Genomic DNA, 11,575 nt, shown 5'->3' with positions numbered 1-11,575 from the left:
GCGTCCGCCTGCCGATGCAGGGGAACCGGGTTCGCGCCCCGGTCTGGGAGGATCCCACATGCCGCGGAGCGGCTGGGCCCGTGGGCCATGGCCGCTGAGCCTGCGCGTCCGGAGCCTGTGCTCCGCAACGGGAGAGGCCACAACAGAGGAAGGCCCGCATACCACAAAAAAAAAAAAAAAATGTAATGGCTGGACGAACTTCCCTGGTGGTCCAGTGGTTAAGAATCCATCTTGCAATGCAGGGGACGCCAGTTCAATCCCTGGTTGGGGAACTAAGATCCCACATGCCGCAGGGCATTACTAACCCGCGCGCCACAACTACTGAGCCCGAGCTCTGGATCCCTCGTGCACCACAACTAGAGAGAATCCCGAGCACTGCAGCGAAGAGCCCACGTGCAGCAACTAAGGCCCAATGCAGCCAATAAATAAATAAATTCTTTTTTTTTAACTGTAATGGCTGGAGCTTGAGCAGCCATCTTGAATCATGAATTGGAGGCCACAGGTTGAGGATGACAGAGCAAAAGGATAGAAAGAGTCTATGTCCTTCTATCCATGGAGTATGGATAGAAGATGGAGCCTGGATCCATCGTATCAGTCCTAAACAACTTACCCAGCCTTTATATGAAATAGAAATAAATGTCCTTCTTTTTACAGCAACTGATGTTCTAAGTTTTCTATCACTCACATCCAAATCCCATTCTAACTATTATACAACCCTATGAGATATGTACTGTTATCCTCATTTATCTATTTTAAAAATGAGGAAACTTAGTCCTAGAGAAATTGAATAACTTTCCTAGGGGTACATAGTTAACAAAGCACAGAACCCAGGTCTTTCTGACCCAAAGTCCATTTTCATGGACCCCACTCTAAATCCTAAGCAGACATACACCCACATATCCTTCTTGATGTCCGAAATATGGTATCTTGCCATTTCTGGGCAGGAATGACCTAAAGAGGTATGGCCTATACTTTCCATTTTAGGTAAACTTTAAATCTCCCACACCTCAATTTCCTTCAATCTTGACCTAATCTGTTACAGAGTATAGGTCTGTGTTAATTTGCATGGCTGGGTTATATGATAGGATTACTTGTGAATCCATGGCAATATCTCTTCTCAAGGCTTCCCCTGTCCTGCCTTCCACCATCAGAGAGTAAAAATTTCCTATTTTGCTGTGATATGGCATTATGAATGGATGACAAGGGGTGAAAATCTATGGAGGTGAATTTCCTGCAAATTTTCAGATAACACGCTCTTGATGAAATACGATCATCCGCAAGCTGTTGGATAGATATATGCACACAGATAAAGTGGCCTTTGTATCTATTGCTGGGGCACACAAAATACTGCAGAAGGCAGCATGATTCACAGGAAAAGCTCTCTTCACTGAAAGCTCACTCTTGGAAAGGAAAATGACTTGAGGCCTGGGAGAGATAAGCAGTCTTCATCTTATAGGCTAGTTTTTCTTTGAGAGATTGAGAAATTCTCCAGAGCAAAAATGACAGATATATAAGAATTATTTGTCACAAAATTTCTGAAATCTCTGAAAGCGCTAGGGACTGATCCACAGAAAGAAATTTTACCCAAAGTAAATATTGTGGGCAATGCCGTATGTGAGGACATCTCAGAGGGGAAGAAATGCTCTGCTCCCTCACCCCAATGCCCTTATCTGCACCCCATCCTTTGACTGTTTAATGCCACAGCAGGGAGCATCCAGAGCAGAGGGGAAGAATGGGAATGGGAAGAGAAAGAAGGAAGTACCTAAGGGGGAACAGAAACTTAGCCTCTGCACATCGACAGACATGACCTGGTCCAAAGGAATGGAAAACGGGACTCATTAAGACTACAGGTTGCCTAACTGTAAATTCTGTGCCTTAGTACGGGAAATGGAGAGGAAAGGGGTAACTATTCCACCGTAGTCAAGATAGCCCAAGACTGTTGTCCCGTATTAAAACCTTTGCCCCTCCAGTCTAGCCTGTATCTGGCATGTCAATTGCAATTCAGGTGAGCATTCAGCCTGGATAGTGAGATGGGGAAGGGAGAAAGGTAAAGGAGATTTGCCATCCAGGAACACAACCAGGTTGTGTCAACCCAAAGGGTCATTGGTCTTTGTCTGGTAACCTGCTGACCCCTGGAATTTTTTTCCATCCCTCACTTAAGATGAGTAAATGGGAGTGGGAAGGTAGGAAAGGTAGGAAGAGATGTGTGTGTGTGTGTGTGTGTGTGTGTGTGTGTGTGTGTGTGTGTGGACTGGGTAGAGATTTCCTAAGTGTATAAGAATAAACAGCTTCCCATGAGACCATAATTTTGAGTCAGCAGAACATGGTGGAATCAAATCCTGGGTTCAGATCCCACCTCTACCACTTACTACTGTAATAACTGCACCTCTGCATTCTTTTTGTATAATGAAGGCGGAGATAATATTGCCTAGATTAATATTCCCGTGCCAAGTTTTGAGCTGTTACTGACACATACTGATTGGCCTCTGTGGAGTAGTTATTATGCAGCAGTTACATTCATACCAATCATCTCCTTCAATCCTCTCGACAGGCTGTACTTAGTATTATTTCTGCTATTCCAATCATTGAAAGCACTGTGGCTCAGAAAGGTTAAATACCTGGCCAAAGTCATCACACTAGAGCAGAAGAGCTGGAATTCAAAACTCATGCTGTTTCCACACGTGTCAGAGTCCATGTTCCTAAATGCTCCTGTAAGTTGTCCAGCTACCTGACACCTGCCAGGCCACTCTGGGGAAGCCATCCCAGCCTGTGTGCATGGCTCAGGAGAAGGAAACAGTCTGCAACCTGCATCTTACTCAGATTCCAAACACTCTTCCTCCAAGACAGAGAGTTAAAGGCAATGAATAAAGTCATTTAAGCAGTAATGAATTTATGATCCTAGGATGTATAAGCTTTGGAGAAATTACCTAAATATATGAGGTACACGTGGTACAACCCACATTTTGTTTTGTTTTTGCTCATTAAATGACAGAGGTGGGAGCTAACTTTTTTCCCCATGTTTCTCCTTAGGTTCTGAAAACTGTAATATTGTAGAGATGAAAAGGACCTATGAAGACCACCTGATCTGTCAACTTTCTCAAAAGACCACACCTACATGTAGACAAGTAGGTGTGTGACCTTAAAAACTTTAGGCTCTCAGAACTTCCGGTGTCTCACTATATCGTGAAAGGAAGTTCTTCCTTTTGTGTGACCTATATAGTACATGTTGCAGGCAAGTCCCGCTTATTCCTGGAAGCTCGCTCATTGATGCTGGCAAGGGGTCTCCCCACAGCTTTGGATAGATGTCTAGAACCCTCCCTTCACTGGAGCAGTAGGTACAGGAGAAAATTGGTTGTGCTGGAAGAGATAAGTTGGCATGTGGGCCAGCCTGGTACCTGCACCTGACCCCCACCATCAACTTTGCACCCCCTTTCATATCCACAAACATTGACGGAGCACCAGTTAAGGTCAAGTATTGTCCTGGGCATAGGAATGCTCAGAGGACCCTGACGGACCTTGGGTGCCTTGAGAAACTACATATATATATATTTACATATATATGTAAATGCTGATGGTTATGTATATACATAACATAAAATGTATCATTTTAACTTTTAACTGGTTCAGAGGCATTAAGTACACTCACACTGTTGTGCAGCCATCACCACCATCCATCTCCAGAACTTTTCATCTTCCTAAATTAGCTCTCTGAACTCATTAAATAATAACTCCTCACTCCCATCCTCCTCCCAGTCCCTGGCAACCACCATTCCACTTTCTGTCTCTATGGATTTGACTACTCTAGGAAACTCATGTAAGTGAAATCATACAGTATTTGTCTTTTTATGACTGGCTTGTTTTACTTAGCATAATGTATTTAAGGTTCATTCACGTCGTAGCATGTGTCAGAATTTCCTTCTTTTTTTTAAGGCTGTACCATTGTGTATATATATTTATATGTATATATATATATGTATATATATATATATATATATATATATATATACCACCTTTTATTTATTCACTCATCCTTCTTGATGGACACCTGGTTTGCTTTCACCCTTTGGCTATTGTGAATAATGATGCTATGAACATGGGTGTACAAATATCTGTTTGAGTCCCTGCTTACAGTTCTTTTAGGTATATACCCAGAAGTTGAATTGCTGCATCCTATGCTAATTCTATGTGAAATTCTTTAAGAACTGCCATGTTATTTTCTATAGCAGCTGCATCATTTTACATTCCCATCAGCAATGCATAAGGGTTCCAATTTCTCCACTTAGCTAACACTTGTTATTTTCTAGGATTTTGGGGTTTTGTTTTTGGTAATAGCCATCCTAATGGGTGTGGCCTTGAGAGGGTTTAAGTATGGGTCTTCAGGGCTCACAAACAGGAGAGAGTCATCTAGAAAGTTCTCACCAAAGAAATGACATTTGACCTAGGGATCTAAATATGGGCAAGAATTCTCCAGGCATAGGAGGAGAAAGGGGTAACACAAAACAATGGAGCAAAGGGAGATGAGAAATTGCACAGCCTGTTTGGGAGCAGCAGGTGGTCAGCACAGGCTGGAATGTAGGGTGTGCAGGGGAGAGTGTCAAGATGTGAGGCGAAAAGCAGATTTAAGGGCTAGAGATTCCACTAAGGCTTTGGACTTTGGGCAACAGGGAGCCATTGGTAATACTATGTGAAAGTGCTGTGCAAACTTCAACACATGATATAAATGCAAGAACTTAGAACAAAAAAGAAAGAAATGTTTTTAAAGAAAAAAATGGGGACTCCCCTGTGGTTAAGAATCCGCTTGCCAATATGCAGGGGACGTGGGTTTGAGCCCTGGTCCGGGAAGATCTCACATGCTGCAGAGCAACTAAGCCCGTGTGCCACAACTACTGAGCCCGCGTGCTACAACTACAGAAGCCCGAGCGCCTATAGCCCATGCTCCGCAACAAGAGAAGCCACTGCAATGAGAAGCCCGCGCACCGCAACGAAGAGGAGCCCCCGCTCACCGCAACTAGAGAAAACCTGCATGCCACAACTAGAGAAAGCCCGCGCGCAGCAGCAAAGACCCAACACAGCCAAAAATAAATAAATAAATATTTTAAAAAATAAAATAAAGAAACAAATGTACTGAGACTAATACACATTACCTGGAAATTGGAGACAGTTTCTGGCATCTACCAGGAAGGACACTGGGCCCCTCGGGTGCTGGTTCAGGCCAGCCCCCTGGTGTTGGCTCCCAGTGCAAAGGTAGCCGAATGACCCGCCTGTGTCGACCTCTCTGGTATGGAGGGGCTTAACTGTCCATGAGATGGGAGAGTGGCCTTCCAGGCCTAGAGGGGTCACAGGTCCCCCCTCCTTCCTCCTGGATCACTGCACTCAGCAACGTGTCACCTTTTAGTGCAAGATTCCAAGCCGTTCAGACACTTGGAAAATCTCCCCCAAGCAGCCACCTGCCTCTGACAGCCCCTTCTAAGCCTGAAGTCGGACCCAGATGAGGCCTCCCCAATGCAGCTGCCTCACTGTCTCTTCTGCCTTGACAAAGGACTCTTCCCTATATTCAACAGGTAGAAGATTTACAAAATTACAGAATATTCCATCTTTCTCTCTCTCTCTCTCTCTGTCTCTCTGAACCTTTAATACAACGGTCCCCAAACTTTTTGGTACCAGGGACCGGTTTCATGGAAGACAATTTTTCCGTAGACCGGTGGGAGGGGGGTTGGTTTCGGGATGATTCAAGCTCATTACATTTATTGTGCACTTTATTTCTATTGTTATTACATTGTAATATATAATGAAATAATTATACAACTCAGCATAATGCTGACAGGAGGCGGAGCTCAGGCGGTAACGCGAGCGATGGGGGGCAGCTCTAAACACAGATGAAGCTTAGCTTTCTTGCCACGGCTCACCTCCTGCTGTGCGACCCGGTTCCTAACAGGCCACGGAACAGTATCGGTCCGTGGCCCGGGGGTTGGGGACCCCTGCTTTAGTACGTGAACATGGTACACAATGCAAAAGCCCCAAAGGACACATAGTAAACGGCTCTCTCCCAGCCACCCAGTTCTCTGCCCCATTTTCTCGTGCATCCGTCCAGAGGTGTTTGAGCCAGTCCAGCTTTTCGCTTAAGAACTAGCATGGACTGTGTTTGGCCTAAACCCCAGGACACCAGATCCTAAACTCCAAAGTCACACTGTCAAGAGGGAAGCCCTGGATCAGCCATGTTACCCAAAGTCAAAAGGCTTGGATAGCTCATGGCCATGCCAGCCTGCAGTGCAGCCTTTACTCGGTGCTCCCTGGGATCAGGGCATCCTCCGGAGTCTGAGGCTTCTCCCAGCATCGGTGAGGGAAGGGATAGGAAGTGAGCGATGATGGCCTGGGGTGGGAGCTGGGTATAGATCAGGGAAGAGGGTGAGACCAATCCTGGAAGAGGAGAGATGGGGCTATGCTCCCCAGTTCTGTTGGGGGAGGCCTCCGAATCTGGGCCCACTGGCTGCCCCCCTTGTGTCTGCAGAGCCATCTGGTGCAAAAGCCCCTGTCAATAGGAAGGGTAGCAAAGAGCTGTGTGTGGGCAGCCTTCCCCTGGGCCTTCCCCAGACAGGTCAGGGCCCAAGCAGAGGTGTTTCTTCAAGTCTCGGTGTGATCGCAGCTGCCTCGGCCACTGAGCTCCTTCCTGCGTCACTCCCCAGGAATCTGGTTCTTGTTTACCACCAAGAAGTGTGGTGATTACAGAGCCAAGCGGCCCTCCTCCAGCTTCCTCAGGGAGTGTGTGGGGAACCCAGGTCCTGGAAAGGGAGATAGTGGGCTTCCTCACCAGGATGAGTCGGGGAAGCGCCTGGCCGGACTCCAGCGTGGCCTGGGCTGGGACACCTGGGACCATCTTCTACAGAGCTGGGAAAAGAAAGAGCAGGGCAGCAGAAGAAGCAAATGAAGGTGAACAGGCAAGGACCGGGGGCAAGGACCCAGGGAGACTGGAGTCAAGATGACACTGCCTGTTGTGTGCTCCGCACTGTGTTAAGAAAGAACAGAGACCTGGCAGGCAGTGAAGCCTCCTGCAAACTTCTTGTCCGTCCCTAATGACTGTCCAGTGCCTGCCACAGAATATGTCGCTTATTTTTTGCTGGGCAGATGGAATGGAAGATGGTGCCTGGCACTCAGGGAAAGACAAATAAAAGTCATAATAATCACGCCAATTGATCAAGCACTTCCTATGTTCCTGACATGGGTCTAAGTGCTCGCCATGTGTTAATCAATCCCCAGAACAACCCTACAAGGCAGGTGTTACTAATATCCTTTCGGGGGACCCAGATGAGGAAATTGAGGCCCAGTGTGTTTAAGTGACTTAAAGTAAGGACTGGAGTGGGAATTTGAAGGCAGGAAGCTGGGATCCAACCCTGTCTTCCTAGGCACCATACTTTCCTGAGCAGGGAACAGGGGCCACCCAAAGATAGACAGCTTGGGGCATAAGGCTCTATCCTAGAGTTTCTTCTCCCATCAGTTACCCTGCTGTGACCTCACCCCCATGCCAGCCCTGGATGGGCTCCACTGGACCCTGTTCTAGGCTTGGAAAAAATGGCAGTGAAACTAAGATGGTTATTTTTTCCCAAACCAAAATTCCAACAATCTATTCCTCTGGATCAAGATCTTGGTCCAAAAGCCATTAAAGGTGTTGGGAGGAGAACAAGAGCTGAGCATCCTACTCTCTCTTCCTCTCCCTGCTCCTTGTCCTGAAGCCTTTTCTCTTCTGTTCCCTCTGCAGTTTTCAGAACATTGTCCAAATGCAGGGGTATTTCCAAAACACCAGCTTGCTCCATTTACTTCCCACACAGCTGTCTGCTCTTTTCTCCCTGGGAAGCTGAGCTAACAAGGCAGTGAAAATCAGGTCATTTCTACTGTTTTTCAGCGTTTCCAGGGGCCCTGGTGCTGCGAATGGCAATGTCAACGTGGGGTAATTACATGGCCCCATGCCCTGTTTTCCGACTACCGTTTATCCATAATCGATTCCTGAAAAAGACAAAGGATGTGGATAATCAGCCAAGCAGATGGAGTGTCAGGCAGCCAGGCCAGAAGAGGAAACATAGCTCCCCTGAAGGGAGAGGGAAGAAAGGCCTCTGGCTCAGGGAATGTCTGCTGTGGGGACAAAACAGGCTCCAGAGAAAAGCATCAGGCTCAGACCTGGCCTCAGCAGATAAGGTGTGTGTAGAGGAACCAATTAATCACTGGACGTGTCCTTTAACATCTGACAGCCTTTGGAAGCTCTCTCTAGGAAATGGGGAAGGAAGTAGTAAGGAAGGACCCTGAGGATATCACATGAAAGAGGAAGCATGGGCATTAGAATAAGGTGGAAAGATCACAAGTCCTGGAAACTAGTTATTTAAAGACACTCCTTGTAACACACACACACACACACACACACACACACACACACACACACACACACACACACACACACACACACACACACACACACACACTGGAGGTTGATAGAGCCTGTGGTGGGACCACAGTTTTCTTTGGCTGGCTTCTTGGCCTTTAGGTCTGGCTGAGGAGATGGGGCTATACATTTATCATTGGGCATTTTAGTCAGTTTCACTTCCTGTTTCTCATGCTGAAAGCATAATGATCATCATAATGATAATAATAGTTCCTCAGGCTTTCCTCTGCCTCCTATTTATCTAAGGCCTCCCAGAAGTGTGTGTATAAGTGGGAGCGGGGGAGAGTACAGCTTATCTACGCTATCAGTCAACAGCTGAGGGTGGAGGCAGGCATGGAGGTGAGGGTAAGGGATAGGAATTAGCAATGGAAATTATTAAACTCATTTTTTTTTCAAGAAGAGGAATCTAAGTGTGTTGGTAGTTCCCCAATTGGCTATTCTCACCACAGAGAAGTTTGTAAATCCCTTCTCCCAGGGTCCTCCAAAAATAAACCCTTCCCTTTTCAGCCTTCAATCCGTCCTAATCTAGGAAATCCTTGTAATCTGAGGCCCAGAGACTTTAAGCTGACTTCCTAGAGTCACACAGCAGGAAAGATAGGACCAGACCAGGCTTCTTGTGCATCCATTAAAAGCTGTAACCAGGAAGGGAATTTCCAACTCTATGGGGAACTTGCAAAGTTGTTAGGAAAAACCACAACTATTTCTGCTAAGGAAAAAATATGCAGTCCTCCATAGACTTGAAACCCCAGGATAGTTAAGAGAGAGCTCCGTCTTCCTGGGAATGGCTTGGGACCATCTAAGATTAGGAGAGAGCAGGGGGAACAGCTTCCAGACTTTGATCAGGACAACTGCTCACAGAATGGAGGTGTCGGGCCAGTATTTTAATTTTTTACCGCCAGTAAAAGGAGCTGTACTTTAAGGACAAAGGTTGAGCACTTTACAGGCTCTGGGGACTCAGATGGGCGTGGAGGGAAGTGGGGCAGGGAGCCATTATCATGATGACAATAGTGACTAGTCCTTCCTTTAGATCCTGCCCTCCCCTTGGGGATCTGAGGACAAGTGGAGGGAGGGAGGAAGCAGGTGGTTCAAGAGTCTTTTCTATATGAACAAAAAAGGCAGGTAAAGAAAAAAATTAAACCACCAGAGAGAACCCCTAATTAATTGAGTTAAGATTTAAAAAAAAAAAAAAAAAAGCTTCCTCTCAGACACAAAGACACACACAGACACACATCCCACATGGACAGACGCAGCCTGAAGCACTATTTAGCTACATTAAGGATGAGAGGATGTGAGATCACACGTTTACTTATTGTGATATTTATTATTGTTGGATTTTTTTCCCCGAAAGACAATCATAAGCCTAGGGCTGGATGGTGAGTGCCAGGCTAACAATGTAAAAATGAGAAGTTAACTGTGACCCTGTGAATAATCAACCTGGGGCTGTCAAGCGAGGAATCCATGCAGGCAGGGAATAATACTAACACCAAACATGCACATAGCAATCACTACGTGCCAGACACTGTTCCGAGCCCTTTACATACATTTGCTCACTTAACATTCACAGCAAACCTGTGAGATAGGCTGCGACCCTTATGATCCACACCCTTCTCATCCACGCTCATTTCAACCCTGGCTGCCCTCGCATTTCAGAGCCTGTAGACAGACTGGGTTATCTAACCCTCACCTCTGACTCTCTTCCCAGCAGCAACTGCCACAGGCCCAGGACCAGCCACATAGTCTGCAGGACCCAGCACGAAATGAAAATGCAGGGCTTCTTGTTCAGAAATTAGGAAGAATTCCAAGGGAGCAACAGAAGAGCATTAAGCCAAACATGGGGCCCCCTAGGCACAGGTCCCTGTGTGACCACATGGGTCACACACCCATGAAACTGGCCCTGCGGCGATACCCCCGAATCCCTGCACAGAACAGTTGTGGAATCTTCTGTTATCCGACCCTGGTGTGTGCCCTACTCCTGAAAAAGGAAAGGGAGAGAGAAAAACACATTGTATCCCACATACACTGGGCATGTGTGTATGATGGCTTTGTTGAAGAAGGTATTCCAAGTTTGGTTTTCAGACTTGATCTAGCTGATTTTTAAGGTCTCTCCCAACACTGTATTAGGAGATTCGTCCTTTTATTCTTCCCTTTCCTCACATCCCACATTCAACTGGCTGGCAGTTCTTGCTGCTTCTGTCTCAGCAAGGCCTCCTGTATCCTGCTCTCTTTTCCATCTCCCCTGCCACTGCCCTAGCTTTCTCTCACCTAGAATATTCCAGTAACTGGCTAACTAGATTCCTTGCTTTCAGTCCCCACTGTTTCCAATCCATCTTTCACTCTGCTTGTTATGCTTAGGCTTTTTTTTTTTGTTTTTAATAGATCTTTATTGGAGTATAATTGCTTCACAGTACTGTGTTATTTGATGTTGCACAACAAAGTGAATCAGCCGTATGCATATGCATGCCCCATATCCCCTTCCTCTTGAGCCTCCCTCCCACCCTCCCTATCCCACCCCTCTAGGTGGTCACAAAGCACCAAGCTGATCTCCCTGTGCTATGCGGCTGCTTCCCACCAGCCAACTATTTTACATTCGGTAGTGTATGTATGTCGATGATACTCTCGCTTCGCCCCAGCTTCGCCCTCCCACCTCATGTCCTCAAGTCCATTTTCTATGTCTATCTCTTTATTCCTGGCCTGCAACTAGGTTCATCAGTACCACGTTTTTTCTTTTTTTTTAGATTCCATATATATGTGTTAGCATATGGTATTTGCTTCTTTTTTCCTGACTTACTTCACTCTGTATGACAGACTCTAGGTCCATCCACCCCTCTACAAATAACTTTTTCTCTTTATGGCTGAGTAATATTCCATTGTATATACGTGCCACATCTTCTTGATCCATTCATCTGTCAATGGGCACTTAGGTTGCTTCCATGTCCTGGCTATTGTAAATAGTGCTGCATTGAATATTGTGGTACATGTCTCTTTTTGAATTATGGTTTTCTCAGGGTATATGCCCAGTAGTGGGACTGCGGGGTCATATGGTAGTTCTATTTTTAGTTTTTTAAGGAACCTCCATACTGTTCTCCAGAGTGGCTGTATCAATTTACATTCCCACCAACAGTGCAGGAGGGTTCCCTTTTCACCACA

The 11,575-nt window shown here is 46.2% G+C and overlaps 1 long non-coding RNA gene across 1 annotated transcript in view; it reads left to right on the top strand.

Moving 5' to 3' along the window:
- LOC114485999 (uncharacterized) overlaps positions 1–5,070 on the top strand; it is an 8,284-nt gene extending 3,214 nt beyond the window's left edge. The window contains exons 2-3 of the long non-coding RNA XR_003679241.2: positions 3,031–3,129; positions 4,813–5,070. This is a non-coding gene — a long non-coding RNA (uncharacterized lncRNA). The remainder of the gene's footprint in view (positions 1–3,030; positions 3,130–4,812) is intronic.
- Positions 5,071–11,575: the final 6,505 nt, after the last annotated feature.

Source organism: Physeter macrocephalus, chromosome 4 (genome assembly GCF_002837175.3).
Source record: "Physeter macrocephalus isolate SW-GA chromosome 4, ASM283717v5, whole genome shotgun sequence".
NCBI classification, from domain to species: domain Eukaryota; kingdom Metazoa; phylum Chordata; class Mammalia; order Artiodactyla; family Physeteridae; genus Physeter; species Physeter macrocephalus.
This window is presented reverse-complemented; position numbering and strand designations above follow the sequence as displayed.